The sequence below is a fragment of the Gymnoscopelus braueri genome (genome assembly GCF_963280865.1).
Source record: "Gymnoscopelus braueri genome assembly, chromosome: 5".
Lineage (NCBI taxonomy): Eukaryota > Metazoa > Chordata > Actinopteri > Myctophiformes > Myctophidae > Gymnoscopelus > Gymnoscopelus braueri.
In genome coordinates, this window is record NC_137606.1 from 28,067,804 (window position 1) to 28,094,464 (window position 26,661).

The window sequence follows — 26,661 nt, forward strand, 5'->3', positions numbered from 1 at the left end:
GGAGACAAGTTAGATGTGCAGGACTGTATGAAGACATATGAATCAATTGCCCAGTTCAGAGAAAAGGGCAACTGCCTCTCACATTCGTATCTGTGTTTTCTTTTTCCCTTGACGTTACTGGTTTCAAGTTGTGTTTTTGTACATGTTTTCAAACATATACAGACACAAAGTAAGAATTTGGTATACATACAGTATTTATCAATTTCACTCATTGTTCATAGGTTCATCACATCACCCTGTATTATAGTCAGACGATACAAGCTATTTTCAGATGGCTTTCAAAGCTTTTTACATACAGCTACCCACTAAGACAAGAAAAGCAACAGAACTTCAAATGAAAGGCACAGGTCAAGAATTCAATAAGATATTGATAAAATCCACAGACTGTGGGAGTGTAAAAGTGGACCATTGAACCACAATTCAAGTTCAAGCTAAACGAACAGTGTGGATTTTATTGTGTGGGTTCAGACATTGTATACTGTATGTATATATGTAGAGCATGTATCTCTTAAACTAAGTAAGAACTTAACTGTGAGATGATTGATATACATTTCAGTCTGTCTGTCTGAAATGTTGGATGAAGTCATATCAAGTTAAACAAATTTGCTTTGCATTTTGTTTCCCACACAGTTAACCTCCAGTCAAATGTTGAACTACTACATAAATTAAATTAAACAACATACTCTCAAAATGAAATAGCCATCATAATATCGTCGGTGTCCGGGACGAACCAGCTAACTCCATTTTCAGCTTTTTTTTTTTTTTCATAAATCAACGCTATTGAACACCCTTTACGTCTGTGTAAAAAATCTAAACATTTGAAGCAATGAAAAGTATTAAAAAGCGCCTCTGACGAAAACTCCCAACTCCATTGGATCCTCAAACTGTCCGTCAAAAACAAACAACTCCCCCTCTCTACTCTGCTCCTGCAGCCTTTTCACAACACAGAACAGTGGCGCTGCGCAGTGAACGAGGAGGAGTATCGCGTAAACAAACTCCGCGTAGTCTGTTAAAACTATGCAGTGTACCTGTTTATCAAACTTAGCACTGACACTAATGTTATGAAAACAAGTAATTATATTTCTAAAATCTATGAAGTGTTTAATGAAGAGAGCAATGTGACAAGAAGAAAGGAGTTGATAGCATTTCTGTCGCTACTCGTGCTAGTTCTACTGAAACTCCAATTCTATGAATCCCTCTTTGCAAAAGTTATTGTAATATTTAAAGTCCTGTTTATTATTGTTGGCCTATATAAGTGTCATGAAGCATCCGGGCATTAATTCACACGTTGTTGTGATGCATTGTGAGCTTGGAGATCCATTGTTAGTCTTTGGAAATTTGTACCCTTTTGAAACCTCTCCCTCAGCAGCAAGTATCTAACGATATATAAAGTCACTATACCAACTTTGATGTATTGCTTTGTTTAAAAAATATAAGGTTTTCTTCATTTCCTGAAAAACGTATATTTTGTTTTTTCGTTTCCTGAACAATGAGCGTTTTGGAGTTAGCAGGTTCGGGCTGGACAGCAGAGATATATTCGTTGTAGAAATCACTCACAGAATAGCTTTCCAAATTATATTTCTAGACTGACATCACTTCTGGCAAAGAAATCTTCTATATTCATCTAGACAAATTGTGCTGACTACAGTACAGTATGTGAAAGTCTTTACATTTTCAGTGTATATCATGTTTGGCAACTTAGACATTCATCCAAATCAAAAGTTAATTCATATTTGTAGTCTTATTTCTGAAGTTATACACTTACATGACAGAACAATTAAGACATTGTGCAAATACATATGTAACTAGAAAAAGTGCTCTCGGAGCATCGGTCTCCACCAAGTCAGGTAGGTAAGGTTATTGTGGACTCCTGGTGGTGCTCTAATAGGCCATTGTGAAAAGGGTGCCATTTCTTCTTAGGTCTCTGATGGCAATCGGACGCTGCATTCAGGATTTGAGGCATTTTGTTCCATTTTTTCATGACTATAAAGATCATGTGTACCGATTTGCGTGAAATTTGGATAAAATCTGAAGGAGTAATATCCAAAAATTTGTTTTACATAAATCGGCCTCCTGGTGGCACTATAAAAGGCAGATGTTAAAAATGATGGGCAAAGGTTTCTCCTTGGCCTCTAGGGAGTGCACATACAACGTTTTACACAGATCGGTGCAGTTATAGGTAATTTAAACACAAATCGGCCTGTTATAGTGCCACCATGAGGCTGATTTGAAAATGTTCAAGTGGCATTTCTTCCTCGGTCTAGTGCAGGGGTATTCAAATAGATTAGGCAGGGGGCCACAATTGTAAAATGACTTGAAGTCAGGGGCCACAAGACCATGTTTGTGGTTAACCGTTTGTTGTGTGTGCTATAGCAAGGATTCACAAACTTTTCAGGCTGAGATCCCCCAAAAAGAATCATATTTCAACTGGGGACCCCCCACACTGACAAGCACTTGGAATTGTAGGAGTTAAGTTGATTGATTTAGTTTGACTCGGTTCGACAGATAAATATATTGTGAAAATAGCCGATCTACAAGCTCACAACGCCTCGCAGTGCAAGGCGTTGTGAGCTCGTAGTTGCCTCTTTCTTACGTAATATTTGACAATTTGGCCAATTTGGTATTAAAAAGGTCTGTAAAGTGTAACTTTAGAAATGTGCAGATATCTACATACAGTTATACTGTATGTTGGTGTGTTTACTGCTGAGAGAAAACACTGTTGCACATTAAGCTAATCATCTGGGGACCCTCCAAAATCATTTGATTACCCCCCTTGGGGTCCCGACCCCCAGTTTGGGAACCACTGCTATATAGGACACAACATTGAACATATTATGTCCATTATGTTAACTTATTGGGTCGGCTTCATACTGCATTCATGCATTTTGATGTTTGAAAGGATCATTTCGTTTTTCTTTTTTTAAATCAGTTTATTGGGGTTTTTAAAGGCATTTCTGTGCCAGTCCTTCATAGTGCACAGGCTTTGATTGGAATATTGAGAAAATAGGAAGTAGATATGTCAGTGTGTCCCTGACATGGAAGCGTCTTTGTGAGAAGAAAAGTGGAAGCAGGCTGGCAAGGTGAAGGTTATTGTCTCCGCCAGGCCGAAAGGCATGGCGAGAGAGTATGTTTTGCCCCCTGTCCGTCCGTCCGTCCGTCCGTCCGTGTGTCCGTCCGTCCGTTTGTCATTCTGTCTGTGTACAGCTAATCTCCGGCACCGTTGGCTTGCTCGCAGTGAAACTGTGCACACACACTCCCTGGATGCCACAGAAGAACCTCTGCCCAATTCTTTTTCACATGGGTCTTTTATAGCGCCACCAGGAGGCCGATTTGTGCAAAACATATTTTTTGACAGTACTCCTACAGATTTTGTCCAAAAATCCCGCAAATCGGTACACAGATTTTTCATATTCCATCCTGATTGGCTAAAAATGGCTTCCAAAGTTTGCAGGAGTGCTCCGTTTTGAACAAAATGCCTCAAATCATGAACACAGCATGCAATTACCTTGAAATTTTGCACGTACATTTCCACTATGCCGAGGAAGAAATGCCAATTGAAAATGTTCAAATCAGCCTCATGGTGGCGCTATAACAGGCCGATTCGTGTTTTTACCTATAACTGCACCGATCTGTGTAAAACTTTGTAAGCGCACTCCCTAGAGGTCAAGGAAAAACCCTAGCCCTGCATTTTTCACATCTGCCTTTTATAGCGCCACCAGGAGGCCGACTTTTTATATTACTCCTTCCGATTTTATCCACATTTCACGCAAATCGGTACACATGATCTCTATAGTCATGTGATCAAGACGGATGTGTTTGATTTTTCATATTCCATCCTGATTGGCTAAGATGTACATCTAAAGTTTGCAGTAGTGGCTTGTTTTGAACAAAATGCCGCAAATCATGAACGCAGCATCCGATTGCGGTCAAACTTTGCACGCACATTCACACTATGTTGAGAAGAAAATGCCACCCTTTTAACATTGGCCTGTTATAGCGCCACCAGCAGGTCTAATTTAGCAAAACAATTGTTTTGAACAAAATGCCTCAAATCATGAATGCAGTGTCCGATTGCCGTGCAAGGCCTAAGAAGAAATGGCTACCTTTTCACATTGGCCTATTATAGCGCCACCAGGAGGCCACAATAACCTACCTGACCTGGCGGCAGAGGTGGACAGTAACTGAGTACATTTACTTGAGTACTGTACTTAAGTACATATTCTGAGGATCTGTACTTTACTTGAGTATTAGATTTCTTTGATACTTATTACTCTTACTCGAGTACATTTCCAAGACAAATATTTAACTTTTAAAAGTAAATTTCTAGGAAGGCTGAAAAGTACTGAGTACTTTCAGGTTGGCTGGTTGTTGTTTTTTCCCCCTAAAATGCAATTGGCCACACGTTGTATTTGTCAAAGAAGGAACCCTATCCAATGTTCCCTGTAGCCTATGCGCCGACGCTCACACGGCCGAACGTTGACGCGCACACGGACGAACGATGAAAGAAACGCTGATATCTGTCGCGCACAGAAAAAAACATCCACATGTGCTCCACTCAGTCTGTGTCAGTTCTGTGTGTGTGTGTGTGTGTGTGTGTGTGTGTGTGTGTGTGTGTAACTGTGTTACAAGTAAAAGTAAGGTATTCAAAATGTACTTGAGTAAAAGTAGAAAAGTATTGGTATCAAAATGTATTTAAAGTACCAAAATTAAAAGTACTCATTATTAGTGCTGCACGATTAATCGAAAAAAAGATCGTGATCTTGATTCAGACACCTATGCGATCTCGATTTTAAATTATGACGATTTTTTTTTTCAATAAAAAAAAAGAAAAAAGAAAAAGGTTTTTTTTTTTTGCTTAATATTTTTATATTTACAAGAGAATTGTGTGAGAATCGTGTGAGAATCGTGATCTCAATTCTTATGGAGGAGAATCGTGATTCACATTTGAGCAAGAATCGTGCAGCACTACTCATTATGCAGGATGTCCAATTTCACAAGTTTACAAATGTGTAAAATGTATAAAAATTATTTGAAAATAGCAGATCTACAAGCTCACAACGCGTCGCAAATCTGCTATTTTCAAATTGCCAAAGTATATATACTGTATAAGTGGTTTTGTAATAATAATCAAAATCTACAAAGTAACTATAGTAACTAAAGTTATCAAATAATTGTAGTGGAGTAAAAGTAGCCTACAATATGTGTATAGGAGTAGAAGTAAAAGTATTGAAAATTGGATATACTCCAGTAAAGTAAAAGTACCTCAATTCTTCTATATGGTATAGGTATTGTATTATTAGGCTATAATATTATTGCAGTTTGTCCAGCTGTGGACAGTTATTTTATTATTATTATTAATGCATGTCGTAAAAAGTTTGGGAAACACACAAACTTCATTGCTACACTAATAATTTAACTGATAAAAAGTTGTCATCTAACAACACAACACATCTAACAACACATCAAAGTGCTTATTTTAGTTCAAGTCTGAGGTGTCCATAGTCCATTTGGTTACATGTGTGCGCTATTTGGAGCTACACCAAAACGGAATGTGAGAGTCATGACGTCATCACTGTCCCCCCACTATTTAACCCCTTCCGGCGTGCGTGACTGCCACGGGAGAGGGCCCAAGAGCCACATGTGGCTCTAGAGCCGCAGGTTGCCTACACCTGCTTTAGTTTATTTCAGTAAATTTTGTGGTAACATTACAGTCAGGGTGGGGGGTCCTCAGTTCAAATATGATTATTTTGGGGGGTCACAGCCTGAAAAGGTTGAGAACCACTGGCTTAGATGAGGAGTTATTTTGTTGCATTGGAATTGCTGAGGTTTTAGACATATTTTTGTTTGTTCAAGACAGTATATTAAAATTCAATATTTAGTGGTTATTTGGTTATTTTGTGCTGCACCACTAGACTATAAAGATATTAATTTAGTTTACTCGTTTTGAACCAATGCTGCACTAATTTGACTTGTGATTAAAAAAGACATATAAAAAATTACAGCAATTCATTGATGTGAAAAATAAGAAATTTACTTTTACTTTTACTTGTACTTAACAACTCATTCAGTGCCATTCTTATTTATGGCAGTTTGGTTCTGAGTGCCACAGCCAAAATTCATTGTAAAAAAAATGCTTAGGAGCCGAGATACAGCCTTTTTCAGTAAGAAGTTAAACAAGAAGTGAATGGAGCAGCAAATCTTCAAATCATCATATATATTTATTTATTTTTCATGACGTCTTAGACGTCACGTGGCGCTCAGGGCGCTCAGGCCATGACGTCTTAGACGTCACGTGGCACTGAATGAGTTAAGTATTTTTAAAAGCATGTACTCTTGAATACTTAAGTATACTTAAAAGCAAGTATTTTTTTACTCTTACTTGAGTAACATTTTGACTGAGCTACTTTTACTTGTAGTGGAGTAAATTTAACCAGGAGTACTCTGTACTCTTACTCAAGTACTGGGGTCGAGTACTCTGTCCACCTCTGCCTGGCTCCGAGCAGCACTTTTTCTAGTTTTTTTTATGTTTTTGAGCATCCGACTGATAAGGGCACAAGCTCTAATAATGATCTAATGATCAGTTCAGACCATCATTCAGCTCAGGACGCTATTGAGGATGAATGAATCATACTGTAATGACAGTGTAATGTCAAGCTGAACTACTTGAAATCTACATTATTCTGAAATAATGAGAAGTTATTTCTAGCTGTTTTGTTTCTTTGTACCATGAAAAGGTATTTTCTTAAGTACTTATGACGTGAGCTGCTTGAAACATTTTGATCCAAGTGATTTTCTTATGGGTGATTTTTTTAGTTTATACTGGAGTAAAATATATTTCAAGTAAGATATCTGTACCTTTACTATGGTTTTTATACACCGCTATTTATTTCTCCATGTTTAACGTGTAAGGCAGAATTGGGCAGAAATCATGAAGCAGTTGCTGCAATTTGTAACATGGCTGCTTGACAGCTACAATCGCAGAAAATAAATAAATATATTATTTATAATATATATTAGTTTTTTCCCCTTTTGTTTTAGCTTTTGTTTTGGTCTTCTCCATAAAATACTCACCAAAGATTATATTTACCCACATTTGGGTTCCTGTAGCAGTGTCTTGACTGCAAATGTAGTACTGGTGGGTGTTAATTTGGGGTAAGTAAGTCACTAACATTCCTCCATTCTAAATAGTAGCCTAGTATACATTTTATTCTTATCGGTTAATGGTTGATTAATGGTTGATTAACCATTAATGGTTGATTAACCATTAACAAGTTTTGATTAACGCTTATGAAAACATTCAAAATGGTCATCCTGTACAACGAACCATCCAATAATAATTTGTTATTGGATTTATTATTACACTGGAATATGGAATGTGTTCCAGGGGCCAAATGAAAGCTCTGCTGGGGCCGGGTGTGGCCCGCGGGCCGCCAGTTGAATATCACTGGTCTAGTGGGAATGTACGTGCAAAATGTAATGGAAATTGCACGCTGTGTTCATGATTTGAGGCATTTTGTTCAAAACGGAGCACTCCTGCAAACTTTGGAAGCCATTCTTAGCCAATCAGGATGGAATATGAAAAATCTGAAAGTTTTGTTTTGTTTCGTTTAATGACTATAGAGATACTGAGTACCGATTTGCATGATGTTTGGACAAAATCTGTAGGAGTACTGTCAAAAAATGTGTTTTGCAAAAAGCGGCCTCCTGGTGGCGCTAATAGGCCCATGTGAAAAATGTGGGGCAGAGGTTCTGAATTGGCATCCAGGGAGTGTGTGTGCACACAGTTTCGCTGCCATCAAGCCAACTGTGCGGTTGGTTAGCTGTTCACAGACGGACACACACACGGAGTCACGGACACACACATACGGACGGACAGGGTGCAAAACATACTCTCTCGCCGTGCCTTTCGGCCTGGCGGAGACAATGCTAATTCTAGGTCTGATGGAAAAATATTTAAACTCTTTTGAATTCAGCGCTTGTGGTATTGAGGAACAACTTTTCTTTCTTCCAATTTAATCTACACAATAATATTAAACACTGGGGTAACTATGCTTTTGACAATATTTAACGAAGTCAACAACAGCATTTGGAATTTCTGTTTAGTCGTGTTGTTTATTGTGGTCAATCACTATCAGCTATGAATGCAGCGGTCTTTAGTTCAGAAAATATAATGGTATTGCGTCTAGCGACACTGTCAGGCAAGAGTAAATTCCAATTAGTCAGTGTAGGCAGTGAACTGTTAGTTGCCCCAGAGTGACTCTTGTCAGGGAGGAGGCATAATTATTGACAGGCTGAGTTCATTGGAGTCAACTCTGTCTCCACCAGTAAATGCCTAAACCAAGCTCATGGAGCTCTACAGCCCCTGGGATTTATAGTCACATCTCGTCAAGGGCAGGAATACCTTGGCAAATAGAGCAGCATTTGCATTTTATAATTGTTTCTGCATGCAAAGCACCACCACCTTCCATCTTCTCTTTTCAATTACTACCCACTTAAAACTTAGCGTGTACAGTAAATTAATCGAGATACACAAACTATTGCTGCTATACAAAGCTTAATTATTACCAGTGTCACGTTATGCAACATGTCCTGGTATATGTCAGACCTCTAATCAATATCCCCTTCTCCAGTGAGATCAAAGAGGTCTTCTTAAAGATTTTTCTGGTGAAAATCAAACAAATAATTCCCTCATATGGACATGTTTAATAAAAGCACACACATTTTTTCTAGGACAAAGCCCCAGTTAGATCCATGAAATCTTTCACCAGAATGTCACGAGAACCCATATCATGTATAATGCAATTCTGGGATGTGGTTGTGTTTCCAGCCAAAATAATTGTATGCACAAATTGTTGACAAATGGCTGCTGAGCAAAAAACAAACAAACAAAAAAACTCCAACTATATTCCATCTGCTAGCTGCTATGATTAATAAATGAATCAGCACAGTGTTCTATCCTCTCATTTAAGATGGTTGCCTTTTTTTTAGATAATGCTGTTAGGTGTTGTTCTGTAGCCTGATTATCAGCCTGAAGCTGCGTGGAGCTTCAGTCTGAAATTGGCTGCATTGTCCGCGATTACCAGGGGGAGGGGATTGAAATTGCCCTAAACCAATCACAAGAGATCGACGGATCCGCCTACATCTGACGTCATCGCACAGCTTGTTTTAGCAGATATTCGCTGATTGGCTTGTCGTTAGACCACCCCCACCTACGACTCTGATTTGACAGATTTTTCTTCGATCGTGAAAAGCCACAGGCTGACATTATGACACCAGACCAAGAGGAGCTCACTCAGAGAGTGGGCGGGGTCTATGGTCTGGAACCAGGCTAGTTGTTCTGAGCTCTGTACTCAGATTTCACACTTTGGAGTGCAACAACAACATTGATGCAATTACAATAAACTTGAACCACACTATTTCATGTGTCTTAGTGAAGTAAAACTGTACAACGTCCATCTTTATAAAATTTAGTCCAAAATACCTATCTTGCGAATGGGAAGAACAGTGTTCTTTGCATGCATACATTTTTGTGACCCTTTTTGGAGTGCTAACACTCTGGGGAAAACAGAAAACAAAGTGCCTCAACTATGAATAATGAGGCTAGTTTTCTTCCCTGCAAATAAAGCATCACAGCTGACTTTCAACGGATCATTGCTTTACAGTTAATAAGCATGCATAAATAGTTAAACAGGAGTAGTGACTTTATTGGCATTGGTTTGTTGACCCATTTTCTTTATTCTGCGCAGTCAATTGTATTAATGATTTATATGCTTGTTTCATAATCTAAGACAGTGGTTATCAACCTGGTTGTCCCCGGGGGGGTCCCCACATGATTTTGGTGGGGTCCCCAGATGACAGTAAAGTGACCTTTTAAGGACTTTTAAGAACTTTTTAATATCTTAACACATTGGGTGCCAGAGGTTTATTAAAATATTATACTTTGAGTGCCAGGACTTTTTAAACATTTTGAACCTTTTTCAAGTAGTCACAAATTTTTTTCAGTGATCACCGTCCTCACGGTGATCCCCTCATTACACACATACAGGTCTCGTACAATCGGGGGGAAAAATTTTTAAACATTCGGAAATCCATTCCATAGTTGCAGCCAGTTGAAAATAGTTAAATTAACATTGTAAAAAAAAAAAGTGCACAGGAGCCGAGATACAGGTTTTTGAAGTCATAAGTTAACCAGGAGGTGGATTGGAGTCTAAATCTTGTAGGAGTGATATTTCCTGTTGCTGTGAAGGAAAAAAAAAAAAAAAAAAAAAAAAAAAAAAGTAATTTTTTTTTTCTTTTTTCAAAAACCGTATATATACGGTTTTGGCACTCAACGTTAGTATGCGCAAAACCGTATATATACGGTTTTGGCACCCAATGTGTTAAAATAAAAAAGACCATGATTTGTGCTGTGTGTTACCACATGATTGGTGCTGTGTGTTACCACATGATTGGTGCTGTGTGTTACCACATGATTGGTGCTGTGTGTTACCACATGATTGGTGCTGTGTGTTACCACATGATTGGTGCTGTGTGTTACCCAGGGCCGGACTTACCGTTGGGCTAGGGTGGGCTGCAGCCCACGGGCCTCCAACTGGGGGGGCCTCCGATTTTTTTGGTAAAAAAAAAAAAAAAAAAAAAAAAAATGCCAAAAAAAAAAAACTGGGAAAAAAAAAACCCAATCCGCCCAGAACCGCGAAAAAAACGAACCCAATCCGCCCAGAACCGCAAAAAAAAAACGCGCGCGCGTGCATGCGCGCCAGGGGGGCCTCGAAAATTACTCTAGCCCACGGGCCTCAACTCCTATAAATCCGGCACTGGTGTTACCACATGATTGGTACTCTGTGTTACCACATGATTGGTGCTGTGTGTTACCACATGATTGGTACTCTGTGTTACCACATGATTGGTGCTGTGTGTTACCACATGATTGGTGCTGTGTGTTACCACATGATTGGTGCTGTGTGTTACCACATGATTGGTGCTGTGTGTTACCACATGATTGGTGCTGTGTGTTACCACATGCTTGGTGCTGTGTGTTACCACATGATTGGTGCTGTGTGTTACCACATGATTGGTGCTGTGTGTTACCACATGATTGGTGCTGTGTGTTACCACATGATTGGTGCTGTGTGTTACCACATGATTGGTGCTGTGTGTTACCACATGCTTGGTGCTGTGTGTTACCACATGCTTGGTGCTGTGTGTTACCACATGATTGGTGCTGTGTGTTACCACATGATTGGTGCTGTGTGTTACCACATGATTGGTGCTGTGTGTTACCACATTATTGGTACTCTGTGTTACCACATGATTGGTGCTGTGTGTTACCACATGATTGGTACTCTGTGTTACCACATGATTGGTGCTGTGTGTTACCACATGATTGGTGCTGTGTGTTACCACATGATTGGTGCTGTGTGTTACCACATGATTGGTGCTGTGTGTTACCACATGATTGGTGCTGTGTGTTACCACATGATTGGTGCTGTGTGTTACCACATGATTGGTGCTGTGTGTTACCACATGCTTGGTGCTGTGTGTTACCACATGCTTGGTGCTGTGTGTTACCACAGGCTAGGTGCTGTGTGTTACCACATGCTTGGTGCTGTGTGTTACCACAGGCTAGGTGCTGTGTGTTACCACATAATTGGTGCTGTGTGTTACCACATGATTGGTGCTGTGTGTTACCACATGATTGGTGCTGTGTGTTACCACATGATTGGTGCTGTGTGTTACCACATGATTGGTGCTGTGTGTTACCACATGATTGGTGCTGTGTGTTACCACATGATTGGTGCTGTGTGTTACCACATGATTGGTGCTGTGTGTTACAACATGATTGGTGCTGTGTGTTACCACATGCTTGGTGCTGTGTGTTACCACATGATTGGTGCTGTGTGCTACCACATGATTGGTGCTGTGTGTTACCACATGATTGGTGCTGTGTGTTACCACATGATTGGTGCTGTGTGCTACCACATGATTGGTGCTGTGTGTTACCACATGATTGGTGCTGTGTGTTACCACATGATTGGTGCTGTGTGTTACCACATGATTGGTGCTGTGTGCTACCACATGATTGGTGCTGTGTGCTACCACATGATTGGTGCTGTGTGTTACCACATGCTTGCAGTGGTGGAAGAAGTACTCAGATATTTTACTTAAAGGGATTCTAGGCAACCTACATTTAAATAACATTTATATACATATATTTAGAATTTTTCCCCCTCTATCAGCCACTATATAATGATGCTGGGTTGTTTTCCTGCATTGAAACACAGTCCTCTTTCTGAAATCCGTATTTTCCCTATAGTATATGTTTGTCCGGGACGTAAACACGGACGCGCACGGACGCGCACATGCGTGTCCGTGCGCGTCCGTGTGAACTGTTCGGGTGAAACCGAATGGAACCGAGTGCAGCCGACAAAAATGGAACGAGCCGCCATTGTTTTCTGTGGGCAGTTTTTACTTTTTACTTTCGGTTTTTAAAACGCTCTCAAACTTCTTTTTTGAGGCACGGAATTTACTTTTAAGATATCGTTTGGATAGAATTTAGTTGTTTAACTTCATATATGTGGTCAATTTATCATGACAGAGCCTATTTAAAAATAAAAGTTCAGAGAACCGGCAGGGGCGGGCAGTGACACGCATTGTATCCGAATAAAGCAACCTATTTTCGGCATGGCCCGTTTAGATGGCCCCCCTGCGTCACCCCCTGGTGGTCGGGGAAACAAACTGCTGATGGGGGGGGGGGGGGATAGTAGAGGAGCGGTGTTTGACAACATTTTTTTTCTTTTTTTTATCTCTGAACTTGCCCACAATCCCTTTAAGTAAAAGTAGCAATACCACAATCAATATAAAAATACTCTGTTACAAGTGAAAGGCCTGTGTTGAAAATTTTACTTGAGTAAAAGTACAAAAGTAATGGCATCAAAATATACTTAAAGTACCAAAAGTGAATCTACAAGCTCACAGTGTGAGCTTGTAGATCGGCTATTTTCAAATAGCCTATGTATAAAATGGGGCAAAAGTGGTTAATGTATGTTTCATGATATCATAATTTATATCTGAAAAGTAACTAAAGTTTTCAAATAATTGTAGTGGAGTACAATATTTGCCTGAGATGTAGTGGAGTAGAAGTAAAAGTATTGGAAATTGGAAATACTCAAGTAAAGTACCTCAAAATTGTACTTAAATACAGTGCTTAAGTAAATGTACTTATAGTTACTTTCCACCACTGCATGCTTGGTGCTTCTATGAAACGTCTTACTCGTTTCGTCTTCCCAAGCCTCAACTTGCATTTGTTCTGCTCATAATGCATCCCTGCATGATATTATATGGCAATTATACGCTTCTCTTTTACAGCAGAGAATGTGGCCAAGAGTAGAGACATAATGATCATGGGGGATTAGTACATGTATATGCCTCGAATTACATGCTTTTATGCCAGATATTATTGGGAAAGTATACAAACTATTGTGTTGTTTATTAATATGAATTAATATTGTAATATATCTTTCTTTAAACACCCATCTGCATGCATAAAACACAAGCCTTTCCTTTTCTGTGTGTACTTTAATCAGTTGATAAGATTCAACTTCATAGACTTTCACAGTAAGCGCATGTTTACTTTTACTGTCATTGTTACGTTATTTACATAAGGGAAAGGATTCCTAGTCTGCTTTGACAAAAGAGCTAATTTATCAATTTTGGTAAATCGTATAATTATACTAAACATGCAATGACCCCTCCTAGTGGGTTTTCCAAGCATGACTTAATTACATGATGATGATTAATTTACAGGGATCCATGTGAATCATTCTATTGTGAACAAAAAATGATTAAACATCCACAGGCCTCTAACGATTACAAAAGACTAAAGGTTGCCACACATAGGAGAAAAGGTATTGAATGCCATTCACTACCCAATCAATGGAGAGTACAGAATAACAGCTCAGAATGTTAAGTATTCTGTATATAATGCCTTAAAAATGATCATAGCATTAGTAATCCTGTATACATCTGGGTTTGACAGAAACACATTTGAATATATTAATGATGTGTGACCTTGACAAACGATACAAACAAAACTATAGTCACGGAATATGTATTCACATACAAATAGCATACAATAGCCAAATGTATCAAAAAAGAGAGCGGCGAGAAAACAAATACACAACATGCATTTCATGTACCCATGCAGTTGGGAAAAGGTCACACATGACAATATTAAAGGAGTAGTTCACCCAAAAAAAATCTTATTTTCCATCAAATGCACACTCCATGAAGCCTTGAATCCATGGATTTTTTTTTTTTTTGTGGCATTCCTAAGCCAATAATTTGATTCCCGTCTCCTACCGGCTAATGTATCCGGTAGGAGACACAAAGTAGATTATTTGTGTCTCCTACCGGATACACACCCGGTCATCAAATTATTGGCTTAGGAATGCCACAAAAACAAAAATAAATCCATGAATTCAAGGCTTCATGGGGTGTGCAATTGATAGAAAATAAGTCATTTTCTGGGTGAACTCCTCCTTTAAGCTAATTATAACTATACATTTTTAGAGAGCAAAAGTTTGATTGTTGAGGGGATGGAATAATTTCCTTGCCTGAATCCACATTTTTCTTTTATGTATCAGTCAATATTCATAAAGTGGTACGATAAGGGATATAAGGCAGTAGGAAACAAAAACAAAGAAGAAAGAAGAAAGAGAAGAATAAATAAGTAAATAAATTGGTTCACAAACACACTTTTTCACATGGATTTTTGCAAGTCATTGCAGGACATCTTGATAATCATCCCTTCCTCAGTAACAGTCACAAATCTTTAATACCTCGTCATCAGGTAAGGAAATTCGGTGAGAAAATCATATTGTCTGCCCAATTATTATTTTAAAAACACATTCAAGAAATGTCTAATTAACTCTTTGACTGCCCTTGACGCGATAACGCGTCAATAGCTACTTTGTCCAGTTGGCCGTCGACGCGTTTGACGCGCTGGACGCGCGTTCATTGTTTAATCTCTGATCGCGCTATGCTGCTTAATATTCAATGTTATTTTCGAGTTCCACTTACTTCACCCACATCTGCATCCGGTTTCATGACCTGGGTTCCGTTTCCGGTTTTTGATTTTTTTCCCCGGTCATTTTCGTCCATAATAGGTAAACAAACGGTTTTTCACAGGGTATAACAGACAAACGGACAGGTTCTCTTCTATAATCTATGGTCTGGGTGACGATCAGTCATCGCCGTCGTGTATCACATCGTAATTTTGGCCGATCAGACCTTCTGGGACGACGTCACATCCGTTTTCATGTATTTCCCTGTCTAATCTCTCAAGAAGGCTGACAGTGACCCAACGACCTGATCAAGCTGTCATGTGCTAGCCTGGTAAACCCTCCCTCCGGAAATCTCATTTCTATTTGATTCCAGGAGTGAGTCTGGCCTGATAGCCCATTGTGGGGGTTTCTAGTGGAATTACCAGCTAACCGAGCCTATCAGCGTCGTCGCACATCGTTCTGTGTTTGACAGCGACAGTTGGCCAATCAGGTGGCGAGTTCGAGTGAGCCCAAAACACGAACGGCAGCCATCTTTTTCTTGTCCGCTATATTCTCCGCTATTTTTTTACTTCAAAAAGCTCTCTAACTTCTATTTTGAGGCACGGAATTTACTTATAATATATCGTTTGGATAGAATTTAGTTGTTTAACTTCATATATGTGGTCAATTAATCATGACAAAGCCTATTTAAAAATAAAAATTTAGAGAACCGGTAGGGGTGGGCAGTGACACCCATGTATCCGAATAAGGCAACCCATTTTGGGCATGGCTGTCTCAAAAGTCCCGTTGCGTCTCATTAGACTGGTGAACTGCTGTTTGGCTGAAGGGGGAAAATTATCATTGGCTGAAGGGGTTGTCAGTCAACGGTATTACTCCCGCCCAACTCCAGCCTGCAGCCAATATTGCAGAATGGGCGATCAGGCCAGACTCACTCCTGGAATCAAATAGAAATGAGATTTCCGGAGGGAGGGTTTACCAGGCTAGTCATGTGCTGCTCTCTAGTGGCGGATTTGTGCTGCGTCTTTAAATTATGTGTCTTCAAATTATTTTCATGCAAAAAATTCAAAATATAAAAATAAAAAAACACGAAAATTGCTGGCACTGGGTCTTTATGAAAATACTCTGGCAGTCAAAGAGTTAACTAAGTTAAACTTATTTGCAAAACATCATGAACTTATTTGACTTATTTTTGGAAACAATTTCTTTTTCAAAAAAACTAACAAAAAAACAATTATAACAATTTGAGATGTTCAGTATACACAAACACAAAGACCAATATAGGCACATCTGGAGTCAAGACTGGGAGCCTGCATGCAGCCCACTTGGCTCACTGGAGTCAAGTAAATAATGACCGCATATTAACTGAACTGAACCTAATTTATAATATTGAAGAAAGCCTGTAATCCAGTGTAATTTTCTTGATGACAGCTAGCTGTTTACAAATGTAGTGTATGTATGCTTGCCTGTGATCTCAGCTAGCAGAAAATGCATCTTATAGGCTTGAACAACATCATCATGATGGCTATTACTGTATATGCACCAATGTCTGAATTAATTATATGCCACTTTGGCAGATATACGTAAATCTGTACGGCAAATGAATGCTCATTACACCCACTGTAAAACCAGGTATGTGCACCCAGTCAGTATATTAGTGACTCATTCCATGCTCATTGGATCTCTAATTGGAAACCTGTCAGACTGACAGCCTGTCACTGAACCTGAAGGCCCATATAACACTTTATTATCTCTTACATTATTATTTCTTTATCGACAATGTTTCATTGCCATGGTGATAATTAGTATATTTTACCCCTTGCGTCACAGAAATAATAGATTGACACCAGTTAAAAGAAACATTCAGCTTTTTTGTATGATACACATCATGTAATGTCTCTCTCTGTCTCACTTCTTTGCATGTTTTCTGTCTGTCTGTATGCCAATTGGCCTGTTAAGATTATATGCCACAGAAAATTGCCATAGACTTATAGCCAGGCCTCGGGGACATAAACATAACTTTTTAAATTGCTATGACATTTCACCCCCTATCCCAGTCGTAACAGCACTATTGTTTGAGTATTACAAATGCATAAATTCAATAGAAAAATATGAGTGTGATGTTTGTAATATTACAGTGACCACTGATAATGCTGGAGGCAGATTATTAAATGTTTGATAAATGGAAAAGCTGAGCTGTTCTGGCAACTTCAACATCCATTTGAGTAGAGGAGAGGTAACAGAACCCCTGTGTGCCTGTAGCGGTGTCACAAATAATACATTAAGTAATCTGAGGGGGTGGCATTATCTAAAATCATGTATTTCCAGTACCCGTCTCTTTAGTTAATTCATAAATATATAGACAGTTTTGGGCTGTAAACAATACCAAATGATTTAACCAGTCTTAATCACTATACTTCGTCATATGACGAATAGCGAAAATAGCCAATCTCCAAGCTCGCAGCGCTTCACGATGCGACGCATTGTGCGCTATTCTTTGAAAATCTTGAAAGAAATGTGCCCATTTTTGCCTATAATGACATGCCCAAAATAGGGAGACCAGGTGTAATTGGTTAACTGGTTCCAATGCGAAACTACATAAAGATCAGAGAATCGTAATGAGATTTATTCATATCATTATATTATTAAATATCATCATCATCATCATAGTTGTCATTGTTGCCCAAAAGTTGTTAGAGATAAATTAAGAAATGCTATTTCAAGCTTGGGTGACTGGAGTCAGAGTCTTTACTGGGACTGAACCAAACATTTAGCTCTAAAAGAGTTTTTGTTCCTTTACAGTGAAGAAAAGGGTATTTTGGGTAATGACAACAAGTCATGTTCTCATGTCAGGTTCACACGTTTTTTGAACAGTACCTTGGATTTGATTGATAGAACAGTAAATTCAGAGATTATTTTTACATTTTGATCACTGATCTGAGAATTAAAAAGCAGGTTAGCAAATGTAGCTGTCATCACTTTCTTCTGCCTGCTGCAATCAGACAATACAGTTTGACAAAACTAACCATTTCAATTACAATCAAATAAGATACAAAAAATGATATTTTTTCAGATTTTCAGATGTAGATGACTTTAGTCAGATTAGGAAAACTGACCCCACTCAAGGGTCCTTCTGGCCGATCCACACGGTCACGACTTTTTTCTGTTCTAGCCCAACAGTGGTGGAATGAACTTCCCACTGATGTCAGGACACACTACCCATCCTCTCTGCCTGGCCTACTTGTTGTTAACTAGTTGTACGAACGCTTGTTTCATTGTTGTATTGTTTTAGTGGATCTTGTTTAGTCGATACACTTATTTGTTTTAGCTCCTGCTCATTTGATTTTGCTATTTTTGTCTCATCTGTTTAAGGAAATAGGTAGCTGATATAATGCACTTTTACCTTAGCGCTAGGTATACTCTTGGTTGCTTGTTTTAGCAGAAAATGCACTTAAGACTTCTGGTGACTAGTAGTTTTCGTTCCCTACCTATGTTGAATGCACTTATTGTAAGTCGCTTTGGATAAAAGCGTCTGCTAAATGAATGTAATGTAATGACCAAAAGAAAAGAAAACACTCTAAAAACAATATAGCAAAGTATTCACTTTTGCTCAAGATGAAATTTCTAAATGTGACTGGGATGGTTATGTCTCCAAGGCTACATAGTACACACTAAAATCCCCAGTGTTCATTTATCCACTCAGAGCCTGTACAAATGTAACCAAATGGACCCGTATCTGTCCATTTGGTTCCATTTGTACACTCTGAGTTATACGAACACTCAGAACTTTCCAGCGTATCTCTGCAATTCGCCCTGCATTGCCAGCGACACGGCGAGCCTCATTATTAACAGCAGAGCAGACTGCTCAGTGGCGTTATCACACTTTAATATGGCCTTGCCTGTGCCCCTTGTCCATGAAGCTAAACCCAATGCAAGGCTCACTGTGCTGCCAGGGCCACTTAGAACAGCCCTGCTTCATGTGCTGCTCCCTTCCCTCTTGCTCCCCCCCCCCCCCCCCCCCCCTTACCCATGAGCCAATGCAAATTACAGTAACAGCTTGGACGTGCGCATAATCTCAAGTGGGAAGAGCTGGGCTGTGTGGCGAGGCATGCGGGCAAATGGAAGCGGAGAGGCCCTGCCAGGCCTCTTTAGGAGCTCTGACTCTCTCTTTTTCTCCCCTTCGTAATGCCAGGCAAAGGAAGAGGGTGGCTCATGACCAGCTATTCGTCTGACACCGTCACGTGGAATACTCCCATACCTCCGTGCATCCCTGCATGGGGTAAATGATACGGGAGAATTGTGCTCCTACTCAGAGACGTGTTTATTCCGACACGCAGATGGTCACCAGTGCTGCCTGCATTCCATTATCGAACCACTCACTGAGTAGGGCGTCAAACCACGAGTAAGACATTCAAAGGGTTTCAGAATGAGAGAGGAGAGGGGGAGATGGATGCATGGCTGTGTACAGAGCAGGCTGCAGAACAGATGCTATTCACTTGAGCTAACATGTACATTTTTACAAATGAAATCAGTAAATAACCTCTCTGTACCCCTCTACATCGAATGACATTTCTAGTGGTTATTGCTTGATCTAATAGAAAGGTTTTTCAAAGGTGATTAACATTTTTTCCACTACAAATTGTTTACATCGTCAGGGTGCAGTCAGAGCATTCATGGTGTCATCGCCACTTCCAGAGCCTGTGTGCGTGTGAACGAACACACACGAGTCCCACTATCTGTGAAATTACACCCTACAATGTATGATCACGTTGAATCTATAGAGCTGGGTAAAGGTCACATCAGTGGAGGACAAAGAAGTAAGAACTCAAACTCAGTGCAAGACCTGAAGCCGATTCTACATGTCTCCTAAATCCCAACAGTATTCTGAAAATTGCATGTTTCTATATCAGCGGTGTTCAAACCTTTTCATGTCAAGGACCGCCAAAATGATATGTATTTGGCCGCCGACACCCATCTCAAAATATTCAGTTCCAGGGACCCCCAGAAGCAAAGATTTGAGTAAAAAATGTTTGCTTTAAAAGAATATGTATTCAAAGATTTGCACACATTTTTAAGATTTAAAAAAATAGTAGATATACCAGCTCATAGCGCGGCACCGAGTGCCGCGCTACGAGCTTGTAGATCTACTATTTTTGAATAGCCAAAGTGTAAAATAATGCTTTTCTAGCTCAAATCAAAAAGTTACATAGATGCGTTCCAACCAGGTCTTAATGGGTTAAGTCAAAGTACATATTCCTTGTCAACCGTTACTCAACTACACAGTGTAAGTTGCCTTGTCAAATGTGTACTTGAGTTAAAGTACTGGAGTACTTGCTTTTAAAAATACTTAAGTATCCAATCCAATCCCTTTTAAAACCATTTCCCCCCCAAAATCAAAGGTTTTCAGACATTTTCCAAATTTTCACTGTATTTGTAGTAGGGTTTAAGTGGTTAATTCATAATGTACTTTTTTTCCCTGCATAGAAATGTATAGTGGAGTCAAAAGTACAATATTTGTCTTTGAAATGTAGCCAAGTGAAAGTTATAAGAATGCAAAATATGAATACTCAAGTGAAGCACAGATACTCAAGAAATGTACTTCCAGTACTCAAGTAAATAAGAACTTAGTTACTCTTCCACCACTGCATGTGGTGTACAGGAGGTGGGGAATCGCTGAAGGGGAACCGTTACAAATGTGTTATCCCTGTGCCCTGAGACAGCTCTGTCTAAAATCACAGATTTTTTATTGTCTCCCATAGCGACAAACAAAACCAAATGAGTTTGTTCCACCCTAAAGTTTTGTGCCAAGTAATAAAACGATGTAGAGCAAGAGCAGAGAATGGAATGGGAGAGACTGAACAGTTTGTCTGTGAGAGCACCTCCTTCCTGTACACTGTCAAATCTTTTAGTCAATTTCACCCTGAAAATGTACATTTACGAGTCAGTTTCAATTCAAAGTGGACCCGTAAAGATAAATTCCTTCACTTCCAGAGTGAAATTGAGTAACATTAATTAGCTCTTTCATTAACATCGGTTCACCTGCTACATTGCAAAATCCAGAGTGTTAATTTATCTCTGAAAGTGTAAAAATGGACCTTATTGTATGTCCACTTTGAGACACTTTGGATTTTACTGTGCAGGATCGTTGTCTCGGGATGAGAATACTTTTTATTGTTAAGAGCTAAAAGCACTACAACTAATTTGACTATAAAGTTCAGACATTCAACCGTAAGTAACCACAAAGTAAATGTACCATTTTATAGCTAATGAAGAAACAGATCCCGGCAGTTGGCATCATATAGTAGATCAATCTAGGTTGCTTATTCCTGTATCAGTTACACTTTATGTAAATTCATCAATTACATTAAAGGTAGGGTAAGTGATTTTCTTTGGTCAAAATAAGTGTTAAATAGCTCTATATTCTGATACTGCTCATTGCTATAGTGTGTTTGTTCAGTAACAGTAGTCTCCATGTCTCTCCAGCTCTTTATTAAACAGAAAATGCATTTTCAGGTCAGGATACCAATTTTAACCAAACAGGATAGAGAAGTCAGTCAGGATACAGATTAAACAAGTGAAAACGTTTTGTTTTAACCAAAAAATATCATTTACCCTACCTTTAAATAAAATGTCATTGAGGATGTTTATATTAGGCAAATAAGTTGTACCTTTTTGTATTTTGTGTACCTGAATATAGACGACTTGTGTATGTCAACAGTAAGTAGATAATAATAATATTAATTAATACATTAATATTAAATTTAGCAGAATTCAATATCAGTTAATACAGTACATACTGTATTTACCTCCGCCAAAAAAGTTGGTTTTGTTTTTGTCCCATTCCGCCTGCCTGCCTGGCCTGCCTGCCTGCCTGCCTGCCTGCCTGCCTGCCTGTCTCACTATTTTGATCTGGTTCAAAAGTTAAGGATTAAGTAAGGAAAGTAAAGAAGTAAAATAATCCAAATAATTAAAAGTAATACAATACAAACACAATTGTAAAAGTTAAAGCAAGTTTATGCAAGGTAGAATTTCTTAAAGAGGTTTAAAGGAATGAAATGAGTCGAAATAATATCGTTAAAGTAAAGGGGCCTCGACTGAAAAAGCAGGGGCCCTTTTGGTTTTCATCATAGATTGGGTACCAAGACGCATGGACAGCTATATGCTCTTTGTGTATGATTAAAGTGTCAATACCAAAGATTGCTTGCAGAGATACTGTCTCAGCAAGTTGGAAAAATCTAAAAACCCCACAAACCATTTCAGAGAAACTTCCACCCTGCATTTTGATGCCTTTGAATACTTAGTATTCCAGAAAACACTGAAGGAGAGTCAAATTTCTTTGAAAATGGATGTAGATGACAGAATATAAGAGAGGAGTACAGGATGTGTAGTGGCGCTGAGTTTATTCCTACAGTCAATGGTATTCTTAATAGTTCTGGTACACACAGTAAAATCCTATTAGCTGGGTCCATTTGGTTACATTTGTACACTATCAGGGTCAAATTAACACCTAGAATTTGACTGTTTAATAACATGTCCTCGTTTTGCCTTTGCTCTGATTCCAGATTAAGCACATTTTTACACGCTAGTTCAATTAACACAGAGGCTGTTGTGCTGTGTATTTACCACATGCTCATGGAATACTGCAAACACAGATCTACTGTATGCACAGATTTATGAAACGAAACGCTGGAGAAGCCTGTGCTATACATCTTGTTAGCACCTGCATACTTGATAACTTAGTATAAACTGCACTCAGAAGAACAGATGGGCAAAGATGTCTGAAGAATACAAATGGGCTGCAATTGCTCCACTTTCACAACATAAATTGTGTTTTTATTTGACAGATGAGGGCAATTTCTTTGAAAGGACTAATTAAAATGTGAGAATTATTTTCTATGACGCATTTAGATCAGGATGTCCCATGATGTTGCACTAAATTCTGCAGGATGTAGGACTGTTGTGGAGTTATGTATTGGAGGGCATGTTTTTCCCCATTTTATTCTTTTGTGTAGCAAAACATTTTTTCTATCCCTTTTTTGTCTCTTCTGTGATTTGCCACTGCTATTGTACCCTACTGGCTCACCTGCCAGCGGGATGCCCCCACCGCTATAGGCGTAGCGCTGCCGTCTGCTCCTCCTGTTAAACAGCCCCCTGCGGACAGGCACCACCACAGCCCATATGATTCGCTAGCGCAGCGACAAAGATTGCCCTCCCCGCCCAGTTTCCCTCCCCCTGAAGATGGCCAATTGGGTTTGTGCAGACGCTCAGCAAGCCGGAAGCCCCGGAATGGATTCAAACCCCTAGACTCCACGATGGTGGACCGGTACTTTACCCCTGAGCCACCCGAGCGCCTTGGACAAAGGCATGTTGAAGTCAGCAACGCTAGCTGGCAAATTAGGAACAACCCCGCTATGTCAAATGAACCAAAGGAGAACAAGTGGACATCATATTCCTGCTTCAAGTGTTGTGTGATCGCCCTGACCGCAGAAACCCCAGGGATCCTCCTAACCGCAGAGGGTCAGAGGTGTGTAGAGTAAACCAAAGCCCCAAACCAAAACCCAAGGGGGACGGCCCTCGGACGACCCTTTTCCAAACACAATGCTGCATCATCACTTGCGGTGACATTTTCAGGCTGTAGCAACAACAGGCAGATGTTAAGGGGGATATACGGTATAGCTGTAGTACATACTTTACAACACAAGTCCTGGAAATGACTGACTACTCTCTTGAGACACAGCACAGATCATTAAACTCTGGCCTTTCATGCAGCAGACGTTAATTAGCCTCATATTATTAATAGTCTTGTATAGTTAATGATCTTATTTGTTGGACATTTGAATGTTAAATCCATTCCCTGCTATTGTATCCCTATGTCCTTGGTCATATTCAGGCTGTAATATAACCTCTCTGCACCTGTAATTTCCTTGCGCTGTCTTTTCATAATTGCTCAGCTGTGTAACACCGCAGTGTTTCTCAACCTGTGGGCCCACTGGTGGGCCGTGAGGGTATTACAAGTGGGCCCCCAAATAATTGAAATTAACATTATTATTTGACCCATTCAATCCGGCAACGCATCTGTGTCATTTTAGATTTTAGCTACAGACATTATTTTGTACTTTGGCTATAAAAAAAATAGCAGATATCCAAGCTCATAGTGTGGCCCGAGTGCTGCGCTATGAGCTTGTAGATCTGCAAAAAATAAATAAATCATGAAAACATTTCCAGGGACTTCTGGGGGTCCCTGGAACAAAATATTTTGAGATGGGGGTCCGCGACCAAATACATATCATTTTGGGTGGTCCTTGACATGAAAAGGTTTGAGATATTATAGCAACATACGGTTTTCAGAAAACTGTTAGGATTTAGAAGACATTTGTAGTTGCGTTCTCAGATTGAATGGGTTAAAACATATACAGTATATATTTAAAAGCTTTAAAAAAAGATTAGTTAAAAAACAGGCTCTGAAAATGACCGTGTCTGGCCCACCCATTGGCTGCCGTGTTAAGTGGTGAGATGGGTGGGCCGCAAACGCTTTCAAGATTTCCAAGGGGGCCCTGAGGTTGAGAACCACTGTAGCATCTTCTGCCTCCAAAACACCACATCTCCTTTGTCAGGCGCCCTGCTTACAGAGGGCCAGGGAGTCAGTCTGCAGTGGCTCAGAAAACGGGGAGGGAGGGTTCCACAGCACACTAAAACAAGGGGAGGGAGGAGGGTTCCACAGCACACTAAAACAAGGGGAGGGAGGAGGGTTCCACAGCACACTAAAACAAGGGGAGGGAGGAGGGTTCCACAGCACACTAAAACAAGGGGAGGGAGGGAGGGTTCCACAGCACACTAAAACAAGGGTAGGGAGGAGGGTTCACACTCACCAGATATCAAGCCCCAGTCTCCATGGCTTATTTCACATCAGCATCCTGTTTCAGCTGGCAGCCCAAGCTCTGGCAGGAGGGAGACTTCCAGTGTCTGGCATCAGAGGAAAAGCACCACCTAGAGACCTGGGGACACAACCAGGGTTATTGTGGTTAGGAAAAATATGTCAGTTGACTTAACTGAAAGTTTACAAAACTTACTAAAACTAACAGAAATTCATCGAGAAAATGTCGTTAATTTAATTTTTTGTCAACAGTGGTCAAAAATCTCAGAAATAGCAGATCTACAAATTCACAACGCGTTGCATCGTGTCAAGTTTAATTTTTTCGGAACTGAAGTGAACACTGAAACTAATAAAAACTCAACCAAAACTAAGCCTTTTGAAAGAAATATAAACTAAAGGAGCAAAGCCGTTTAAAAAAATAATAATAATTTAAAAAAAAATCTAAAAGGCATATGTGTAAAATCCAGGGCAAAGGTTTTTCCTTGGCCTCTAGGGAGTGTGCGTGTAAAGTTTCACGCAGATCAGTGCAGTTATAGGTAAAAACATGAATCGGCCTGTTATAGTGCCACCATGAGGCTGATTTGAAAGTTTTTAAGTGGCATTTCTTCCTGGGCCAAGAGGGAAACTATGTGGAAAATTTCACGGAAATCGCATGCTGCGTTCATGATTTTTGTTCAAAAGGAACCAATCCTGCAAACTTTGGAAGCCAATCTTAGCCAATCAGGATGGAATATGGAAAATCGGACATCGAAAATCGGACATCGCACATACAAGCTTTTCCACTTTTTCGCGCCATGTACGCTTGCATTGACTTTATAAGGTTTTTAAAAAAAAGCGTATTATTCGCACGAAAAAATCGCCCCGGTGTGTAAGGACCTTTAATGTTAACATGCCTGTCTGTGTGCAGTTCTAATGTGGACAAATGTTGTAAAAAATGTTTGGTCATTTAAACTCATGCAGGAGCCTATTTTTACTTGTCTTCTACCTTCTCGGGTTTGCAAAGGTCATGAAGTGATTTGTCCCCTAAGATTCTAAACCAGTCACATTACATGTCACAGCTCTGCTGGCAGAAAGGTAACATATGCAATCCTAGAAAGATTACCATATGGCTCTGATTTGCCTATGCAGAGCCTTCATGCATGAAAACACAATTCTCCACTTACATTCTGCCAGTCCTATTTGTATTCAGAGACAAGCTACGGGGTTGTCACCTTCAGTTATTCATCCATTCAGCTAAGTATTTATGATATAGGGTTTTCCTTTGTGATAGATACGTCATTCAAATCCTCCACAATTAATTCCAATATAGAGTCATAGCTAGATTTTAGGAGAGAGAGGGAGAAAAACAACTTACATTAAGAATGTTGTTATTACTAAGCAAGGCAAGTTTATTTGTATAGCACATTTCAACAACAAGGTGTATAATATACACCTTGTTGTTGAAATGTGCTATACATATTATGTAAAGCACATTTCAATGTAAAAAAAAAAACATACTAGGTGAATAGTCAGAAGACTGATACGCTGCATATTGATGCTTATTAAAGGAGAATTTTGGACTAAGGTTTTCTTACCTTTTCTATGATGTTATGATATCTTAGGATGAATGGTAGGCCTACAGTAGAAAAATGTCATAACTCCATCCCGGGTCCGCCACAGCTTAAAACGTGCGCAGATAGGCCTTGCGCTAGATCCCATATTTTAATAGCTTTTTATTTTTATTTTTTT

General features: G+C 39.5%; 1 protein-coding gene across 1 annotated transcript in view; it reads right to left on the reverse strand.

Annotated features, from left to right (window-relative positions):
- lrfn1 (leucine rich repeat and fibronectin type III domain containing 1) overlaps positions 1 to 26,661 on the reverse strand; it is a 158,986-nt gene that overhangs the window by 13,208 nt on the left and 119,117 nt on the right. Inside the window, exon 3 of the mRNA XM_080429619.1 lies at positions 24,929 to 25,054. The gene's annotated coding sequence lies outside the window, so the exon portion shown is untranslated. The remainder of the gene's footprint in view (positions 1 to 24,928; positions 25,055 to 26,661) is intronic.